Source organism: Zalophus californianus, chromosome 3 (assembly GCF_009762305.2).
Source record: "Zalophus californianus isolate mZalCal1 chromosome 3, mZalCal1.pri.v2, whole genome shotgun sequence".
NCBI lineage: Eukaryota > Metazoa > Chordata > Mammalia > Carnivora > Otariidae > Zalophus > Zalophus californianus.
Window position 1 is genome coordinate 135,691,105 of NC_045597.1, and position 22,214 is coordinate 135,713,318.

The window sequence follows — 22,214 nt, forward strand, 5'->3', positions numbered from 1 at the left end:
TGGGAAAGAAAATGGGTTCAGAGAATCTCAGGATACATTTCTTTCTGAATTTCAAATTCTCAGCTGAGACAGAGTGTCAAAGGCATAGGGTTGGAAGGGAGATTAATTTTTAACTCTTATACCCTTTAGTACACTTTGGATTTTGAGCCATGAAAATCATGTACAAGTATATATTCCTTTAAGTGTTAAGTTCTAAAATGAACTTTAAATTTAAAATTAAATTTATTGTAAAGGCCATCATCATCAACTTATTCTCAAATGATTCAGAAAAAATATAATATGTATATAAATATGGAGAGAGAAAGAGAACAATAGGGCAAAACCGGCAAAATGTTGACAACAGATACATCTGGGTAAAGGATGTATGAATTTTTTTAAAAGATTTTACTTATTTATTTATAACAGAGAGAGACACATGAGAGAGGGAACACAAGCAGGGGGAGTGGGAGAGGGAGAAACAGGCTTCCCGCTGAGCAGGGAGCCCAATGTGGGGCTCGATCCCAGGACCCTGGGAGCATGACCTGAGCCAAATGTAGTTGCTGAACGACTGAGCCACCCAGGTGCCCGTGTATGAATGTTCTTAATGTTACTATTCTTTTGTGCTCACAACTTCCCTGTAGATTTGACATTTTCCAAATAAAAAGTTTTTGAAAATCCTGATGGGATGAACATGGACCCAAACTGCTGGGCGACCAGTATAACAGCTTCTTTTTGGGGAGGAAGTGTCTTCTCAGCTGTTTTTGTGGTTGCTTTCCTAGTGCAAATTGAAGTTTTTATTCACAGACCCTCTTTTAATATTTTTCTGGAATAAATCCTTTAGTGAGTTTAATAGTAACAAAAATGAGAAAATCATAGTTAATCCCAATAAGGAATCCTTTCAAAATTGGTGGCATCAAGACTAGCAGGTGACATAATGGATAGACAGTCCGATAAGCTTCATGTGTGTGTGTGTGTGTGTGTTTTATTATTATGTTATGTTAATCACCGTACATTACATCATTAGTTTTTGAAGCTTCATGTGTGTTGAACACTGCCTCCCTAATATTTAAATGGAAAGTTTCATAAGAGAGAAAGGGGAAGGAAGGGAACTCACATCGACTTAGTACTTTCTGAGACCATCACTGTGCAAGGAGTTCTAAATGTGTTAGCTCAACAACTATCCTCAAAACCCTTTTTTTTGTCGACTTTTACAAACTGTTTATTTTCCGTCAACCTTTCCCATTTCTATTTCCATTTTGTTTGCTTTGTGGAAGAGCAGCTTAAGACGGCTCAGTGGTTGTTCCTGCCCATTCAGTGGCCTGAGCAGTGGGAGCTGCAGACCAGTCTTCAGTGGCCGGCTGGGCGCTCCAGTCCTCAGTGGGGAACTGCTGAATAGGCACCTGGGGCACCTGCACGCCTTCAGACCAGTCTGCGACTTCAGGCTGAGTAGCAGTGAACTCAGGAGCTGGAGCCGTCCATTCACCCTGAAATTCCTCCTTGGTCACAGCCTGTTCAGCAGAGGCCTGCTCTTCCTTTTCCATCTCTTCAGGATCTCTGTAGAAGTAGAGATCAGGCACGACCTCCCATGGGTGTTCACGGGAAATGGTGCCACGCATGCGCAGAACTTCCCTGGCCAGCCTCCACCACATCAGATCCACCGGGTGAGCTCCCTTGTTGTTGCAAGGGATGGCGATCTCCACATAGTGCAGAGGAGAGTCGGCGTTAGAGCGATGGCAGGCAGGTTAACATAGGACGCCTCTGTGAGAGGCTGGTGGTCAGCCCTGGGCTCAGTAACCACCAGCAGTCTCGGCTCCCGGCAGGCTGCCTGGATCGGGTTAGTGAAGGTTCCAGGAGTGAAGCGGCCGGCAATAGGAGTGGCTCCGGTAGCAGCAGCAAACTTCAGCACAGCTCGCTGGCCACTATTCCTGGACGATGGGACACTGACATCAGCTGGGTTTTCAATGGCAACAATGGCACGAGCCGCCAGCAGAAGCTTCTCCCAGGTCCTCTTCAGATTTATGATGTCGATACCATCACTTTTCCTTTTGTAGATGTACTGTTCCGTTTGAAAGTCAAGGTTGGTGCCCCCTAAATGGGTTCCTGCTGCAAGGAATTTGAGGACATCCTCCTCCTTCGTTTGCAGGACATCAAGGGCTCCAGACACTGTGAAAGTTTCCCTTTAAGTTACAACAGGAAGGCAAAACAACGCCGTATGGACACTTTCCTGGGTAGCGCGGAAAGGCCCTCAAAACCCTTTTAAGCAGATTTTACTATCCCTCCCCTGTAACTAGGGAAACGGGCAGTGGTTGTGCCCGTTCTGATGCCCTTGGCTTCAAGTAAGAGAACTTCAATTTGACTGGCTCAAACAGCAAGGACATTTATTCTCTCACACATGAAGAGGCTGGGAGCAAGAAAAAAGGACTGATCATACGCCAGGGATTCTGCCAGCCCTGACAAGACGAAGATGAGAAAACCTAGCACCGGCTTATGGGAAGTCACAAGCATCAGAATGCTGTGGATTTGCCTGGTGTTTGCCATCAGCTGGGACTCCGTCTGTATGGTGATAGGCACATGTGATTATTATTAATGAACCTATGGCTTACCGATAGCTACTAAATAACTCACTGCTTTTTTAAGAGAAATATTTGCATTTCAAACCGATGATGTATTTTCTCACCAAGATTAATATTATTTCTGTGTATCTACATATGATTTTATTGGCTTATATTTTGTGTAATCTTAGATCATTTTGCTTCTTGGCCTTATTTGCAAATAAGGCAGTTTTCTGGCCTGAAGAATCACTTTTATGTTAGGTCAAAAACAGTTGGAAGGGTGCCTGGGCGGCACAGTTGGTTAAGTGTCCAACTCTAGATTTCAACTCAGGTCATGGTCCCAGGGTCGTGAGATCGGGCTCCCTGCTCAGTGGGGAGTCTGCTTGGGATTCTCTCTCTCTCCCTCTTCCTCTGCCCCTCCACCACTCACACACACTCTGTCTCTCTAAAATAAATGAATAAATAAATAATAAAAAAACCAACAACCAGCTTGAGTAATTTTAACATTTCCATTATTAAAAATACAAAAAATAAGAATGCCATCAATTTTCTGGTAGATAATGCTTATCTTTGCATGAAAACTAGTATTGGTCCTATGAAAAATAGATGTATTTAGACCCAGCACCACAACACTTCATTGGCATTCTTTAAAAAGTTCACATCTGACGTCTCATTTAAATCCTTGCCTTTTTTCTCATGGTCTTCTACGAGCCTTTCCTTATCAAATTCTGGCTTTAGTCTCTCGCTACTCCAATTTTCTCACACTTGCGTTGTGGAAAGCACATTGGACTAGCAACCAGGAGACCTCAATACCAGTTTCAAATTGCTCTAATTGGGCCGCCCCTTGGGCCTCAGTTTTACACCAGGTTTTGGACCTGGGTGAGAGGTGCAAAGCAGATGGTATCTCCAGACCTGACTCTGACGGGTAGCATTGCCTGGATCACTATGTGATTGATTGGCAATGTCCGCCATGGGCTGGAAGAATGGTAGCACTCCCATCATGTGTTCTTTTTATAGGCTGGATGCTGTGTGTGTTTTATTTGTTTTCTTTTTAAAAAGAGCAGCTTTATTGAGGTCTAATTACTGAGGTATAATTGACTTATAACAAACTGCACATATTTAAAGTACAATTTGATAAGTTTTGTCTTCTGTATTGTTAGGGTTTTCCAGAGAAACAGAACCCATAATGTATAACATATAAATGCTGAACCAGGCATGCATTCCAAGGATAAACCCTATTTGGTGATAATGTATTACCCTTCTTATATATTGTCGGATTCAATTTGCTAAAATTTTGTTAAGAATTCTTGCCTTTTTGCATGAAGAGTATAGGTCTGTAGTTTTCATTTCTTGTAATATCTTTGTCAAGATTTTGGTGTCAGACTAACGCTGGCCTCATAGAATATTGGAAAGTATTTCCTTTTTAACTTTCTGGGAGAGTTTGTATAGAATTGATATTATTGCTTCTCTAAACATTTGGGAAACTTACCAAGTGAAGGCATTTGTGTCAGGAGTTGTCATTTGGGGAAGGGTTTTAGCCGCAAATCCAATTTCTTTAATAGGGCTATTCAGATGATCTCTTCCTTCCTAGGGAATCTTAGTGAGGGGCTCTGAGGCAGTGTTGAGTCTAGGGTTAATTTCCCCCACTGCTGAGTTGAGACCATTCTGAGTAGTCTACCCTGTTCCCTGGTCCCAGGCAGTTTCCTGTCAAGCAGACCTAAACAATGTTCAACTGAATTCTTAGGGAGGACCCTCTGCAGAACTCCAGAGTCCTCTCTCTGTGCAGCTCTCCACCCCACCCCCACCCCCCCCACACATCCACTGTGGATTCCAGTCACCTTGGCCTCTCCAGTTTTCTCTACTCGAGGAGACAGCCAGACTCCATCCAGGTTCCGCCTCCTTGTGCAGTGGCCTGGAAATTCTCTCAGTGCAATAAGCTGGAGCAATTTTAGGGCTCACCTGATCTGTTTCTCATCTTTCAGGGATCATTGCCCTTCACTGCCTGATGTCCAATGTCTTAAGAGCTACTGTTTCATATATTTTGTCTGGTTTTTCAGTTGTTTCAGATAGGAGAATAAATCTGGTTTTTGTTCTTCCAGCTTGGTCCAGAGTGGAAGTCTCCAGGCTTGAAAACTTCTACAGGTTTATTTAACATCATGATTCCAGATCTCCAGCATCACATTCTTGGGGTGATTTGGAACAGTTTGGTTGCTTAAATTTGTGTTGTGTTTGACAGTTTCTTCGTTCTAGTATGTTCTCTCTTATAGACAGGTCTTGGCATTCTGCTTGGGCAGAATAAGTACACTTTTAAAGGAATCCCAGAAAGTTCCTGACCTCACTGATGCTTAAACTCTCACCATTAGCCAGCCATTTCTTTGGTTAAGGGAATCCTCTTCTAAATTTCTCTTCCATAATCCAGATACCTCCAGGGAAAATATATGTTAAATCCTTAACATCTTAATGTTAATGAATTCATTACTTTTTTCTCTTATTAATTCATTATTTTTTTCTTTTTATAATTATGAGAACCCCAGTGTCAATACGTAAGGTGTAAAAGGATGGGGAAAAGGGTACAGAAATGGTGTTCCCTGTGGGTCAGCTTTATTTGCAGACTGAATGCCTATCAGAATAAAATGTTCTTAATACTCAAAGAGACAACTTCATGTGGAAAGAGTGTCACTTGGTTTTCTGACCCAAGGATCAAGTCACTTAACTACTTTCTAGAATTCTGCTGTTACTGAAGTGCTGTACCTTGGACAAATAACATACTCTTCTGGACACAGAGATGAGATAGGGTGGATAACTGCCTTGTGCCATGACAGAGGGCACAGGGAACTAGGTGGAAGTGCTTTGAATTCTTCAGAGGCAAGAGGCAGATACAAAATATGTGTAAGATGCCTTGTCAACTTTGCTCGTGGTTGGGTCAAGGCTGCAGACCTAAAATTGATTTTTATCCCTCTGTTAACAGATGAAGAGTCATCTTGGGCACAGGAGTAAGATCTCATTTAGTTATCTTGGTATTTTGGCCAGCATTTGGTTTTTGAAGGGAGTGGTGCCTTCTGCATTCCTGTGGACTTCTTTCTAAAAATAAAGTTAAAATTAGTTCTCAAAATCTTCACGTTATTTTGTTTTCTAAACAAGTAAAATGGAGGTCAATGGCTACAGAGACCTTGCTACACAGAAAGAAATCCATAGATTTGTGCCCCCCAAAATGGTCACTAAACCATGAAATGGATCTCATGGGATGGGAGTGGGGGTGTGGGGCTAAAAATTCTGTATAGAGATGGGGAGGGAAGGTGGTCCATGAACCCTTGGTTTTTAAGTATCCTCCTTGGGCAATTATCCTACCTACTACTGGGACGTGATAAGCTGAAGTCAGGGAGAAAGAAATGGACTCCTGCCTCCAAATATTAATTATCTTAATCATTAAGTTGACATTTTCAAAGTTCTTTGTATTTTTTTTTTTTTTTTTACAGAAGTCTCATAAGAAAAGATCTGGAGGTCCTAGGAAACAAAACTACAACCTACTACCAGATGTAATTGAGTCAGACCCACATTGGGTCTTACAACATTAGTGTACCTCACATTTATCTGGGGGGCTTATTAACAAACCAGATTTCCAAGCTCTACTCTAAGAGATTCTAGTCAGAAAGCCTGGGATGCAGCCCTTCGCCTTTGTTTTTCACAAGGACCCCGTGTTTCTTTTTCCATTTTCATTTTTATTTTATTTATTTAAGTAATCTCTACGCTCAACGTGGGGCTCAAACTCATGACCCTGAGATCAAGAGTCACATGCTCCTCCGACCCAGCCAGCCAGGCGCCCCAAGCACCCCATGTTTCTGATGTGGACCTCATTTTGGAAACATTGACCTAGATATTTTAAGCTACTCAGTGATTTTTACTGAACGGTTCAAGTGTTTCCCAGGGAAGGAGACTTTCAGGACATGCGAGAACTGATAATTGAGGCACAAAAGAATAATTAAAGAGAGCCAGCTGGCAGGAAATGCAGGAGGGTGATTCTTTTGTTTGTTTGTTTATTTATTTATTTATTTGAGAGGGAGCATGAGCATGAGTGGGGGGAAGGGCAGAGGGAGAGGGAGAAGCAGACTCCCCGCTGAGTACGGAGCCCCACGTGGGGCTTCACGTGGGACTCAACCCCAGGACCCCGAGATCATGACTTGAGCTAAAGTCAGATGCGTGACAGAATGAGTCACCTAGGCGCCCCCAGGAGGGTGATTCTTGAAGACTGCTGGAGCGGTGGCTCCTAGACACTGCAGGCCCCTCTTCTGCCCTGTGTCCGAGCCTCAGACCTGGGTTGCCCCAGGCCCTACGTGACAGAGTGTCAAGGCGGTGCAGGTTTGCAGAGAGTCGGGGCGGGAGTGCCTGGGTGGTAGCAGTAGGATTTGGAACTTGACCGAGCTGAGCAACCGAACAAAGGCAGGACCTGTGACCGAACACGCCAGCAGCCAAGCTGGTAGAGCTGTCCCACAGAGAGCGGTAGCAGCAGGGCCAGCCAAAAAGTCGTGGGAGAACCCTGCATGTAGATAACGAGCCAGAGCGGGGCTGAGCTTGGCAGCCTCTCCAGTGGACACTTGTGAGGGGTATTGGCAACACCTCGCAGGCTAGGGCTGGAAGCCAGGCCAGGCTGGCCTGGCCCATCAGATTGGGAGACAAAGAAGAATTTAGGTTAGGGGGTCTTTGGACGAGGATCATTTTTTTGTGACCATACGAAGCCTTGGTTTCATCTGGAAATTGAGGGAGTTATATTGGAAGGGGGTTCCATGAGGTTCCCGCCAGCCTCCCTGTTTTGTGAGTGAATGACGTCACCTATGAAGTCCTTATAAACTGGAAGCTGTTTACCATGTGCCTATCTATACCAGGCACGGTCCTCAGTTGCTGTGGTAATCAGTAGGTCTGCCAACCACTTAAGATGTTGGTGTTGGGCAGCGATGAACTCTGGGAACTCTGGGAACATGCAGTAGAATGTGGGGTACTGTGCCTGGACCTGTGTTTCTGTGAGGGTGAGAGAGTGTGAGTGTGTGTGTTTCCAACCTAATTTTACTCATGGGGGCGCTGCCAAGAGGAAAAGGAAAGAATTATTTTGCCATGAGAACAGCTTGGGTTATACAAAGAAATTTCTTCTAATGCAATTGGTGGATTCTGTTTCCAGGAACGGGGGCCCTGCCCAGCCTTTGTAACTACTGCTCATTGTTCCCGCCACACCCCCCACCCCTGCTCAGCACACTCCTCCCCCAGACAGACATTCGAATGGCTCTGAAATAGACTTCTCCCCCCTTGTCCCCTCAGCAGTTTTTATTCCTGTGGATCTTCAGTTTCCTTTCTACATGGCTCTTCCTTAAAACTTCTGAACCACTCTGGAAACCCTCATGGCCTTCTCTTACTTCTATTTCAGGCTTTGTTTTATAAATCACCAGAGGTGTGGGGCGTGGGGGTGTGGGGCGGGTAAACTCTTCCTGAGAAGAATCCACTGGTCTCCTTGCCTTCTCTATCGACTATTATCCCAGGCTGACGTCTCCTTTGCTTGCTGCCATACCAGGAAAAGTTTAAAAAAAAATACCTGCAGAAAAAGACAGGACACTCTAAGCGGGACATAGCCGAGGTGGCCGTGGGCAAGCTGGGGGGATGAGGCGGGGGTGGAGGGGCTATGTTTACATGTCCGGTAAGGGCCAGAGGGCAGAGAAGAACAGAGCCTCTGTCGGGACAAAGGAAACGGACAGTCTTTGCCAGCCTTTTCCAACCAAGTTTCCATTGCTGTGGGCTTGTACTTTCATTTGAGGTGTTATGAATTCCAGCAGTTTAAACATGTTCATTTCACAGTGTCCCCCAGAGCCAAAAATGCCTTTTGGATTATTAGCTATTTGGGATTATCCTGATCTTTTTTATATGAGGAGGGGCATATTAGCGCTCAAATCCTCGTCATGGCTGATGTGAATATAAGTAGTGGCAATCAGAGCCAGCTCAAGGAGAAATGGGAAGTTTCTCATAGGAAACAAAGATGTTTCAGGAAGGTAAGAATGTTGCTGGGGCCCCGTGGGGGCCTGGAACCAGCAAGGGCAAAGTTGTTAGCGATCGGGGCAGCCATCTTCTCTGTCTCTGGGGATGGGGACACACAGGGTCTGGGGACTGTTGTTTTCTCTTCCCTTTGTCCTCCTTCTTCAGAGGAATAGCCACCTCCATTGAGTATAGAGGTACTCTCGATCACAATTCCAAATTCCCAGGAGAGAGAATTTGGCTCAGCTTGGTCAGATATCCTCTCCTGTTCCCAACAGCCGTGGCTGAGTTAGAAGGTGAGCAATGGTGAGTAAACATGGTTGTGGTGCAGTCTCGGAGGGAGGAGGCAGTTCTCAGAGAAATAAGGTTATTGTGGGCTGGACAGAGATATGCCAGATATGTTTTCTGTAGCTGTTCGTATTTTCTGTGTAACCTATGTATCCCTTTTTCCTTTCTCTCTTAATATTTGTATTAATCATTTGTGCAACTGGGTTCACTTCCATGTTGAAAGTTCTTGGAGACCAGGTGTACCCAGTTCTGTAAACATGCAGGTTGCCTCATACAACGTCCTGTACCTTATGAGGGTCACAGTAGAAAACATATGTGGAATATTTAACATCTCAAACTTGTGCTTCACCAAGATTGGATTCACTTTGGTCTAAGACTTAGAATCTGTAGAATTTTAAGAGACTGGTGATTAACAGAATGAGACTTGTGTCCCTATTCCAAAGGTAAAATAGTACTAAGAGGATTATTTTATTGATTTAATAAAATTAAAGAGGGTTTCTTTGATATTCACCTAAGGAAAAGGGGGCAGCTATCAGTAGAAAGGACTTTTCAAGATTTCTTCCAGTGGCCGGCTTCGTGGACCTCACATAAGAACTTACACACGGAGGAATTAAGTCATGGAAAAATTAAGGGACATGTTTTTGGAGCGGTTGTTGGTAGAACTGAGACCCAGGTGAGTTCCTCTTCTCAGGCCCCCTGCTTCAGCTTTTGGTCTGTCCCTACTGAGCTGGTAGTACAGATGTGTTCGTGCCATGTGGTGTTCCTGGTAGACACACTGCCCTCATAGGCTAGATAACAACCTTTGGGGTTGCTGACCATTGCAAAGTGAATGACTTTTCCAATTCTGTGCAACCAGCAAGCCACTGGAGCTCCGTTTTAAAAAGGAGACCAAATCATTACAACTTTTCTTACTGGGTGTTTTGTGTGTGGTATTAGTAATATTGTATCACTGAAGTTTACTGAAATGATTTGACCTTTAAATATTTCTCCCCTAAAACCACTTAAAAGAGCAAGATACTGGAGGAATGAGCTGAGCTCCACATATCTGAGAACAAACTGGCAAAGTTGCTAGTGGCTATTTTTCTTGACTGGTCATCTTGCAAGTTACTTGTGTCTTTAAAAAAGTGGGTTTGAAATCTAGCTTTTGAATTGTAGGCGTGGCATATTGACCCTACTGAAGAGAATGAGTACTTATCCCAAGGAAGGTAAATTTAAATTCATTTAGACTCAGATCCGATCACATCCCTTGAAACATAACTATATATAGTGAAGGCTGACATCAAGCTCTTCACTGATAAGGCAGGTGTCTATTCTGCCCCCCAGCACCACTCTTGTGTCCGTGACCCCCGAGCACGCTGACCTTGGGAAATGGCACTCCTCACTCCTTCCATTACCCAGCTGGCCTACATGACCCTTGTGGTGTTTGTTGAGGGGTCATAATGAAGATTCCTACCCCTGTCTGTCCCCGTGACACACTGGAAAGCCACACATGGGCTTCAAAGCAGTAAGAGACAGCAGAGGAGCATCATGGGAATGTTGTCATCAGCTCTTGGTGTCTTGCGTTCTCCCTATCCTTGGCCCCTCTGGTCCAGCCTTGGGTCCTTCACATCAGTTCTCATGTTTGACCCCATCGATAAAAGCCAGGAGTGTTGCTGTCTTCATGCAGGCAATTTTAAAGCACGTGAGGAGTGATTCAGACTGTTCCCATTGACAGGGGATAGTGAGGGAGATAATGTAACAAGTGTGTGGGGAGCGGACCTTGGGGGTATCCAGAGCTGGAATGTGGCCTAGCCTGTGGGCTCAGGCACCAGAATGGGAAGATGAAATGGAGAGGGTACAGTGCTCTGTCTGCCCTGCCTGGTCTCCATTTTACACCCTATCATCTGCATCTTCAGGAGGTGGGGAAGGGCCTGAAAGGTCATAGAGTCCAATACCACCGCCCCAGCTGTGTCATATCTATTTCATCCCTGTGAGGGAATATTTCCAAGGGTGGGACTCCCAAGGCATACCATTCTGTGTCTGGAGCTGATGCCAGAAAGTTCTATTAACATGGAAATAACATACATGTCTAAGAGTAGGGGAATGGTTGAATGTGAAATAGCATACAGGATATTATGCAGCTGCTGAAGTTTATGTTTTCAAAGAATTTCAAAATGTTATGGAAAGATACTCAAAATAATAAGTGTGAAAAACAGGAAATAAAACTATTTACAATGCACATATGTGAGAAGTTATATGTGATCATATGTGTTTATATGAACACACATATATTTGCATTTAAAAAGACTAAGATAGTCTATTGGTAGTTGATTTACAGTGATTTTTTTTTTTGTGGTAGATACTGTTGAGATCTATTAAAATGCTATTTTCTTCTCCTTTTCCAGCCTCACACTCTACAGGCTAGAAAAGCTAGATATTCCTCCTCCCAGTCTCTCCTGTGGGTACAATTGGCCACATGACCCAGTATGGCCAGTGAGATATATGAAGACCTCTGAGAAACTATTTACTTTTTGACAAAAGGCTAGCACCAAAAAGGAAAAGGTCCTCTTTGGCTACCCCTTCATCATAACCCCACCTCCTTGCTTTGAATGCTGATTTGTGTTGTTAGAGCTTCAGCAGCCATCTTGTGACCCAGATGCTGCAGAGGAAGGTGAAACCAACACTCTGAGGTTGGTGAAGAAGGTTGGAAAAAGCCTGATATCTTAACCATGACTACTTGTAGGCTTTTATTTAAGTAATAGAAAACATTTTTGTTGTTGTTTAAGCTAGTATTAATTAGGTTTTCTATTACTTCCAGTTACATAAATCCTAATGGATACATTTGCTTTCTTTATTGTATATTATTCCAGTTGCTTCTCGAAGCAGCCACCCACCGTCTTGATTTCACTCCTCAGGGCTATCCATTATAAGCCCAATCCCTCTTTCACGTGTCAGAATTTTAGATACTTGTCAAGAATTCTGACTTCTCCCCTGATGCTTCTTTTCTCCAGCAAAACAGCACTGGTCCTGTCTTCCATGGATTGGAGTTCCCTGATCACACCAGTCATTCATGCTCTCCAGTTTGCACCCTTCTCAATGTACAGTGGGAAGACCTGAAGTTGATATTACAGGGTCTAACCAGGAAAAATGGACCTGACCGCCTCCTCCTTCCTTCACATCCCACTTTTCTACTGGATTAGCTTCAGATCCCATCTGCTTTGGGGTACCCCCCCCCATTTGAGTCAAACCTCCTGACCCTTTTCCATGTGCTTGGTACAGATAGTTTGTTTGATTATTATTTTTTTAATCTCAAGTGCAGGACATTCCCTTCGTCCTTATTAAGTTTGCTTTTATTAAATTCAGGCTGGCATTCTAGCTGGTTGGGACTTTGGTGGATTCTAATTATGTATTTGCTGTTCCTTTTGGCTTCCTGTCCTCTACAAATCTGATAAGCATGCCTCCTGTGTCTTCATTTCAACTCCTTGATAACAAGTATAACCCAGATGTCAGTTGACGTCACCCTGTCCTTTGAGATCTAAATAAAATTAGCTCAAGCCCCCTATCACACATCCTGTGGGAAGTCAGACGCCCTCCCAGAGATCTTCGGGAAACTCCCAGGGCTTTCATGGCCACTTGTGGTTCCACATTCCTCCTCCTACTGGCCTCTGTGGTTGCTCTCTCTTCTCAGGTTCGTGCGGATCAGGCCCTTCCCCTGATGGCTTTAAAGACACAGACACTTAGGGGTGTGGCAGATTCTGTTCAAGACTGGCAGAGATGGTATGTGTGTAGGCGTGGAGTCATGGCTGCAGAACGGGTCCTCAGATGGAGTTCATAGGTCTCCTCGTTCTGTCCTTGAAAGTCCCCCAGTAACACCACCGGTGGGCCTTTCTGCCTGGCCTCCTTTCCCCACGTGCTCCTCTAAACTACCAGAGAGCAAGGCCTTAGGGTTTCCCGGGAACAGCCCTTGTTCTGGAGGGGAGGGGGGGATGGGGAGACTTAAGGCAGACCCTGGACAAATATATGAGGAATCAAAGTGCATCTAAGATATCCCTCCCCTTCCTTTTTAATGTATATTTTAATAATAAATTCCATTGAATCCCAGTTAACCAAAATATTATTTTACCATCTATTATGAATTGGATTGAATTGAGTTCCCCCCAAATTCATGTTGAAGCCCGAACCCTTGTACCTCAGAACCTCAGAATGTGACTATACTTGGGGATAGGGCCTTTGAAGAGGTGATATTAAGTTAAAATAGGCTCCTAGGGTGGGCCCTGAGCCAATCTAACTGATGTCCTTATAAGAAGAGGGGCTTTGGACACATGAGTGACATCCAGGATGTGTGTGCATGGAGAAAAGACAGAGTGGAGAGGAAGCCAGAGGGCCGCCATCTGGGGCGCCTGGGTGGCTCAGTCGGTTAAGCATCTGCCTTCGGCTCAGGTCATGATCCCGGGGTCCTGGGATCGAGTCCTGTATCGGGCTCCCTGATCAGTGGTGAGTCTGCTTCTCCCTCTCCCTCTGTGATCTCTCTCGCTCTCACTCTCAAATAAATAAATAAAATCTTAAAAAAAAAAAAAAGAGGGCTGCCATCTGCAAGCCAGGGAGAGCCACCTGGGAGGACACAAACTTGGCTGGCATCTTGATCTTGGACTTGCAGCCTCTGTGGGTGTGTGAGAAAATAGAGCTCTGTTGCTTAAGCCACTGAGTCTGTGCATGTTGTTACAGCAACCCTAGCGAACTAATATACCCTGTCACCAACATTAAAAAAAAAAATTAACAAGTGTCGTGGGTGGAAAGGTGGTCCCCCAAAAGTTATGTCTGTATCCTAACCCCTAGAACCTGTGAATGTGACCTTATCTGGGGAAAGGGTCTTGGCAGATGGAATTGAGTTAAGGATCTTGAGATAAATCATGGGATTATCTGGCAGTGCCCTAAATCCCATGACAAATGTCCTTATAAGGCACAGGAGAAGAGACACAGACCCAAGGAGAAAGCCATGTGACTAGGAGGTGGAGATCAGGGATGCAGCCGCAAGCCAAGGCTGCCACCAGCCCTCTGAGGGAGTGTGGCTTTGCTCACACCTTGACTTCAGACTTCGGGCCCCCATAAAGGGGAGAGAACACATTTCTATGGTTTTAAAAACCATCAGATAGATGTGTGGTGATTTGTTACAACAGCACTAGGAAACTAATACAAGGGGGTGCTTTATATTCTTTCTCAAACCTTGACACGTGGTAGATGGTCAGGGCCTTCTGGTACAAGCTGACTCCCAGGGCTCCCACTAATGCTGGGGTTCCCCTCCAGGACAGTGACTCTTTCATCCACCTGGAAACTCCAAATGTCCTGAGCAGTCTTTCTCAGGGTGCTGGTGCCCAAAGTTGAGGGGAATGACTAGTACACTGTGAAGTTTCTCTGCGGATGTTTGCATGCTGCCCCTTCCCATCAGTAAGGAATCCACAGCCACGCCTCCCCATATTTTTTTCCTTCTTGTATTGGTTTGCTAGGGCTTCCATAACAAAGTACCACAAACTGAGTTGCTTAAATGTCAGAGGTTTATTGTCTCCTAGTTCTAGAGGCTAGCATTTGGCAGCCAAGATGTCGGCAGAGTTTGTTCTTCCCGATGGCTGTGAGGGAGGGCTCTGGTCCAGGCTTCTCTCCTTGGCTTGTAGATGGCTGTCTTCTTCCCGTGTCTCTTCACATTGCCTTCCCTCTAGGTATGTTCGTCTCTGTGTCCAAATTTCTCCTTTTTATAAGGACAGCATTCATGTTGGCTGAATATGCCAACCCTGCATATGCAGGGTCCTGCATATGACCTCACTTTATTTTTTTTAAAGATTTTATTTATTTGACAGAGAAAGAGAGCACAAGTAGGCAGAGCAGCAGGCAGAGGGAGAGGGAGAAGCGGGCTTGGCAGTGAGCAGGGAGCCTGACACGGGCTCGATCCCAGGACCCCAGGACCATGACCTGAGCCGAAGACAGATGCTTAACCAACTGAGCCACCCAGGCGCCCCTATGACCTCACTTTAACTTGATGCCCTCTGGAAAGACCTTATCTCTAAATAAGGTCCAATCCAAGATAATGGGAGTGGGTGGGTGAGGACTCCAACATATCTTTCTTGGGGAAGGTGTCACAACTGAACCCATAATAGATCCTTTTGAGTTTCACTTCATTAACTGGCCCAGTGTTCCTGGATTTTATTGGTATATTTATAGGTCATTGTATTTCTCTAAATCTGTTTGGTTTCCTCCTTTCTAACACAGGAACAATAATATTTGTTTCAAACTATCATGAGGGTTAATGTGATAAAAAATGGAATATGTCATACAATCTGAGCTGGGGTTATTATTACCTCCCAGTACCACCTCTGGCCTCCATGCACCCTGATCAAGTGGTAGAACAACACCAGCTGATCCCTGGAGTCTGTCACTAATAGTAAAATAACCCAAGAGAGGTAATATGACATAAATCTGGGAGACAAATTTGGGAATTTTGAAAAGGAACTTTACTAAGGAACAAAATGAAACACAAGACACAAAATCACAGAAACAGGTAAGAACACCTTTGATGAATTTACTATCACAAGAATGACCCTGGACTGGCTTGGCAGGATTATGGCTTATGAAAGTGGCACCTGCCAATGCTTTCCTCTGCCTCAGCCCTACCTCCCAACCCCCCCACCACAGCAGGTGTCCTTGGCTATGCCGATGGCCCAAGATAAGCGCAGATACTGAATCCTGTGATGTGATTCATGGCCTCCCCACTGAAAGGCTTCACCATCGTGCGGGGCAGTGCTTCAGCTTGGCTCATTTTTTCACTTCCTTTGCTGGATCGGGGCAAGCCCCTTGGAAGTCTCATGGTCCAGCCCAACGGAGTTTTGACAGAGCCTGCTCTGTAGGAACGCACTCTGTCTAGGATATTTTCTTGAGTGAATGGGGAAAATAAAATCTTAATTTCTTGGCCACCTGTAAGTTTTACTTCACCAGTTGTGTTGAGAATATGCTTTCATATGCTGTCTGGCGTGGGGAGACAAGAGACATGGTTGAATATTAGTAGATGTTTGTTGGGCTATTTTCCAATGAAAGTATTGGGGTGAACTTACTGTCATGCTTTCGTGTATTTATTTTTACTGAGATAACATAAAAGTAACCATTTTCAACTGAAAAATTCACAATGTTGTACAGCTACCACCTCTGTCTTGTTCAAAACATTTTCTGCGCTCAGAAGGAGACCCTGTACTGTTAGGCAGTCACCCCCCATTGTCTCCTCCTCCTATCCCTTACCAGTCTCTCTATGACTCTTCCTACTCAGAATATTTCATATAAATGGGACCTTATGATATGTGACCTTTGTGTCTGGTTTCTTTCACTTAGCGTCATGTTTTCAAGATTCATCCATGTTGTAGCGTGTATCAGCATTTCATTCTTTTTTAAGGCTGAGTAAGATTTCATTGCATGCATATGCCACCATGATTTTATTTTGCTAAGTGAGATATGCAAACTGAGCACCAGAATGGACTTCCTCCGGAGTTTCAGAAGCTATGTGAGGAAAAGAGAGAGGAAGGAAAGTGAAATGGTGACCCACAGAGAAAAATGTTGAGAAAAAATTCTATGATGGTTTCAGTGTGTGGTATAAGGTGAAAAATCTTTTTTTTTTTTTTTTTTGCCTTCCTGTGAAATCTTCATTGAAATTGACATGACTAATATTTTGTGACCTTAGATTTATTCCTTTTTCCCATATGACAAATTTCTAAGTACAACCTGAAGGTATGATCAGGGCAAGAATTGAAGTTACTGATGGCCAGTCCCAGGTCATCTGCTTATCTGGGTTCATAGTTTGAGTTAGAACTGACTTTCTTCTGGAAGGTGACTAAAAGTTTGGCTTCTCAGTAGAGTGGGTACAATGCTGATGGTGCAATGACCTGCATTCAGCTTGCTTGAGAGCTAAGTCCAGTTTTGGCATATCAGTATATAATTTGGCTGCTAAACCAATAGACAAATAAAACAGACCATGTAGTAAGTCAGCTGATCTCTGAATTGAATCTTCCTTTTTTTAAAAATTTTTTATTTTGAAAGAGAAAGAGAGAAAGGGAGAGAGCCAGGGGAGGGGCAGAGGGAGAGAGAGAGAATCTCAGACTCCACACTGCCCACAGAGCCGGAGGTGGGGCTCCAGCCTACGACCCTGAGATCATGACCTGAGCCGAAATCAAGAGTCGGACGCTTAACCAACTGAGTCACCCAGGTGCCCTGAATCTTCCTTTTAATCCTATGTAACTGGGCCCATTCTCCCCACCCTCAGCCCCAATATAAATGACCAAGGTGGTGGTGGGAGGGGGACATCTGATAAGTCCTTTTGTATGAGGAGGGATCTTCTCTGAAAGCGTTGTGTTGCTTTACTTCCTTCCCTGAGATGGGTTAGAGAAGAAAGAACCAACTTTCCCATTCAGAGTAGATCACGGGGAAATTCACTCTAGCACAAAAGCATAAACCTTTGGCTAACATGAAGGTTTTTAAAATCTGATTAGGTGCCTGGCATTCAGAATCATTTAATGCCTATTGTACAAAATGAATAAAAATGTGCTGAACTTCAGCTGCTTAATAGAACAAATAAAATTATAATTTACTAGGCAAATATATCACAAGAAACAAAGCTGTTTCCCTTTGCGGAATCTAGAGACCTGTGATTCAAAGTGCTGAGCCTAGAGACTCATTCAAATTCTGAAAAACCCGTAACAACAGACTACAAACAGGTCAGAATCCAGAAAGCTGAGCACACCCTTTCCCAAATTCCTCCTCTGCTCATGTGTTTACCACATCAGGAACACACCAGTTCTAACAATATTTTTATAGGATTGGCTTAGAAGACAATAACCTTACCACATTTGACTTTTATTCTTCAAACTATTCCATCTAGAATATATAAAAAAGCAGGGGAAGCTGCATTCAACCTCACCTTTCCATCTCTAATTTACTTCCTTTCTAGTCAGTTAATAGGTCCCAAGAGGTTGCTTTAAGACAGCATGTTCAGACGCTCTTGATTTTGTTGATTCTGCTTGAAATGTTTTCTCTGATCCACAGTATCAGCTTTCCACCAACCCCCCAAAAGAAACCCTAAAAAACCACACACACACTAATTAAAATATGGATATGGCTTTTCTTCAATAAGAAAGAGGAATGGGGGCGGAGCAAGGGTGGGCAGAGAAAGGCACAGGGGCTTGAACTTAAGTGAAGATATGTGTGGCCGGTAAGGACTTAACAGGGAGGCTGGGTAGGATCTGCCTACCACAATCCAGTCTCTCCCTCTCAGTGCCATCTGCCTCTGAGCAATAGAGAAGAGACATGAATGCCCGAGAACCATACGTAAGGGGCCATCTTGGACTTGATGTTGACTGAGCATTGATGTTGATTTTCCAACATCACTCTTTAGAGAAGGAGTATAGACAAATGAGCCCAAGCATAGAAGTGGGTTTGAGCTTTAGTACCTGGCTATTGCACACTGCATTCATCAGTCACAAAGATACCCAGGCAAAGGTACCATGTACCACTTCAATAGTATGGATTTTGCAACCTTACAGCCATGGATACCTGTTGTTTGAACATTTATTGACTACATAGGCTGTCAGGACACCCACATGGTCAAACCTATTTAGACATTTGCTTTCTTCTTGGGTAAACCCAACATCAGAGGACATCTCCCACTGTTCTCCCCTTGGGTACTCTGCTGTAGCCACACTGGCATTCTCTACTGTTCCTTGAACATACCAGGGAGGCTCCTACCCCAGGACCCTTATACGTGACCTTTTCTCTATCCACCAGCTCTCTCCCAGATAGCTATATATTTGCCCCATCACCTCCTTGGTTAGATCTTTGTTCAAATGTCACCCTCACAAAGAGTTTCATCCCTTCCAACTCCTGGCACCTCAATTTGCTCTGCTTTATCTTTTACTCACTAATTTGTTTGTTATCTCTTTCTTTGTCTCTGAGAGGGCAGGGAGTTTTGTCTTTTTTTTCACTGCTGTATCCTCATTACCTAATTCGTGCCTGACATATAGTATGCACTAAAGAAATATTTGTACAATGGCTGGGTCAATGAATGAAGGTCCTCTGAGGCTACTTTCCTTGGGAAGAATGACATTTCTTCATATCATTAGTACATTTTAAGGGGATAATCATCTAGAGTCTCTAATCTACTTTTACTTATGCCCATAACCACCCCAAGTAATGCTTTTTAAAAATATTTATTTTCTGGGTAAAAATCACAGAACTACTGGAAAGTTATCCAATCATTTAGTAATTCTTCACTGAGCACTTTATGATAGATCTTGTTCTAGGTGCTAGAAATTCCAAAATTAAGACATAATTATTGATTTCAAGAAACTTCTAATTGGGAAAGAAAAAACCAGTAAACAAGAGAGAAAAGCAAATACTATGAAAGTCTTATAGTGGAGCGTGTGCTATATTAGTCATTGTAAAGGGCTAAGCAGCTATAACAAATGGACTCAACAATTCGGTGGCATAAAGAAAAAATGAATTGATCTATCTCACATGACAGTGTTAGGCAAGATGCTCTGCTCTATAATCATTGAGAAATGCAGTTTCCTTTCATATTGCTTCCCTTCCATCCTAGGGCTTTATTCTTGTCTGCATGGTTGAGTCGATTAGATTATTTCTCTCCAAAGCTAAGTGGGAGGTATATTGTGCTCTTCCCCTTGAATTTGGACTCCATCGTGTGACTCACTTTGGCTAAGGTTAGAAGGTTCGTAGGTATGGCTCAAGCACTCAAGCAGAACTTTGAGATGTGTTTGCATGGGTAGGCTTGCCCTCATGCACCTGTGCTGTGACAATGAGACTTTCCCTAGGTACTTGCTGTCCCTCCGGCCTGGGCCACAGAGTGAACCTGTGGAGCAGATCAGACCTCAGCCCTAGCAAGGAGTCAGGTCCTGCCAGACCAACAGCTTGAAGTAGAATCACCTAGGCGACCCTCGGACAGATCAGGTGATGGCTGTTTTAAGTCTGAGCTTTGGGGTGACTTGTTACAGAGATAACTCACTGATACAATGGTCAAAGCTGGGTCGTGCTGTATTCATGTTCCAACTCACATGAAGGGGATAGAGCATAGAGGAACAAATCACCCCAGCTCACGTTTTCTATGTGGTCACACGTAACTGGAGGCTGGGTGTGGGATGGGAAATTAAGTCCCTGGCTGGGTGACCCTATGTCTAGTTACCACTCTGTGTTAAAGAAGGAAAGAATGAACTTTAGAGGACAACCAGTAGTATCCACTATATGCAGACAATGAAAGAAATGCCTCACTTTGGAGAAGGGAGAGAGAGAGAGTCCGAAAAGATTCCCCAGAAAGGCAAAATATTGAGCTGAAGTTTTAAGGGATGAGAAGGAGTTTGCCAGATGGAAAAGGACTGGGGAAAGCATTCCAAGCAGAAAAAACACAAAAGGGAAAGATGTACGGGAACCTTGGCTTGGATCATGGGGCAGCAACAAGAGTGGTGTGACTGGAATGTCCTCAGTGCTGGTGGAAGAGGGACAAGCGTAGGCATAGCATGACTGAGACACTTTATAGCAGACAGAGCACATAGTTTGTTTGATTTGACTTCCTTTCCTGATAGATCTTTCAGATTCTTATATTGTTACAGAGAAAATGAGAGCTGAGGTGTAAGCTTTACAACGGACGAGAGCTGTGTGCACTTTTTCCATTCGGATTTTTTCCCCCTAGCAAATGGGAAACAGGAGATGTGCTCCCAAATGGGTGCCCCCAGGAAACTTTGACATGATCCTCACCCTGGGGCTTCAGGGAACCACAACACACCTTTTCCAAACCTCTGCACTCCCAGTTCAAACTCCCCATCTCCCCTTCTCCAGATGCTGTCTGGGAAGCACACAGACTTTTCTCCCCACCTCTGTAGCTCCTGATTTCCATGCAGAAACTAAATGAAGCTGAGAGATGATCCTCAAACCAAGAAATTGGGCTTGAAATTTTCAACACCTTAATTTCTGAATAGCACAAGCATGTTATAATGCAGCCTATTATATGGGATTTGTTGTATGGGAATCATGCCTCTAACAGCTGGATGGACTACCACTTTAGTCCACTATCCAGATATTAGTCCTGTCTCCTGGTTAAGTCCCTTGTAACAGGCTTCTTCTGTTCTGGGCTGTGTCTCTGCTTGCCCCCTCTCCCAGGCCTGGCTAACAGAAGCCGGAGCCCACATTTTATGTGGCTTCCTGATCTTTATTCCTTTTAAGTGCTCTCCAGAGCAGGGGGTGCTTTATAGATAGATGACATTTATGTGGTGTCAGCAGAATCCAGCTCCAAATGCCCCAATGCTGAAAGAATTCTATCAGACAGGTGCTGCTATGTGCCTGCTTCACTTAGGATCTGATAAATTGCAGATGTCTTAAACATCTGCCACCGTCAGTACAAGGTCCAGGTTCTATCATTCCTTAGGATTCCTGTACCCATCTTCTCAGCAATCTTATAAAACTGCCCAACCTTCAGAACACTAAGCCAGCCAAATTAAGTAAATGGGGAAAAGTAAGACTTCTTCTAAGCCCATTACTGTCCACATGGAAGCTCATTCTCCTTCTGATTTTTTGAAAAGTTCCCCCATGTCGTAAGAAGCCTGAAGCTATGGCAGGAGGAGAAGGTAGGGAAATATCCCGTCCTCGGTGCATTGTGTGAGTGCTCAGAGGAAACTCTTGGAACCGGGCTTCCAGACAGCATTATGAGTTGGCTCCTTTTGACAATTCCGGGCAGCTCCCAAGGAACCAGAACCAAGTCGGTGGGCTTTTGGAGCTGATGTTGCTGCAATGGGAAGGCTAGACCTGCGTCCTGGAAATGTCCTGATTGTCCACCAGGGTGTTGAGCGAGGCAGCCCAGCGTGGTGCCCTGCTCATCGCCGACCAGCTCTGTTGCAGATGAGAGCTGATTGCACCAGGAGTTTCGACCCCAAGGGTTGCTGCTCTGTAGGCTGGCCGGGCAACAGCGTTTACCCAGGGCGGGTAAGGATGGAGACTAACTGGGCCAACCAGAGCCATGTCCTACCAGGATTTGACTATAAAACACAGCCAGACAGTAGGGATCAGGCCAAAAAGACAAATCTGAAGAGAAGAAGAGGTGGAGTGAGTGGATGCATTTCACTACTGCTGACCTCCTGGAGTAGGAACCAATCAACTTCCAAGACGGAATCGACAGATAAATAATCTGGTGTCCGGAGCTGCCTTGTATTCCTGTCCAGGACTCTGTCCACAAGACAAAAATAGCAAATTCTTGCCCAACACTTTGTGCCAGTCACTGTTCTGAGCACTTTACATCTATCCCCTCATTCAGTCCTCACAATCCTGAGCTAGGTGCTTTTAGCATTCTCTCCTTATAAGAGGGAAACTGAGGAC

At 44.3% G+C, this 22,214-nt stretch overlaps 1 pseudogene; it reads right to left on the reverse strand.

The window, feature by feature from the left end:
* Nucleotides 1–1,259: 1,259 nt before the first annotated feature.
* LOC113920350 overlaps nucleotides 1,260–22,214 on the reverse strand; it is an 81,513-nt pseudogene continuing 60,558 nt past the window's right edge.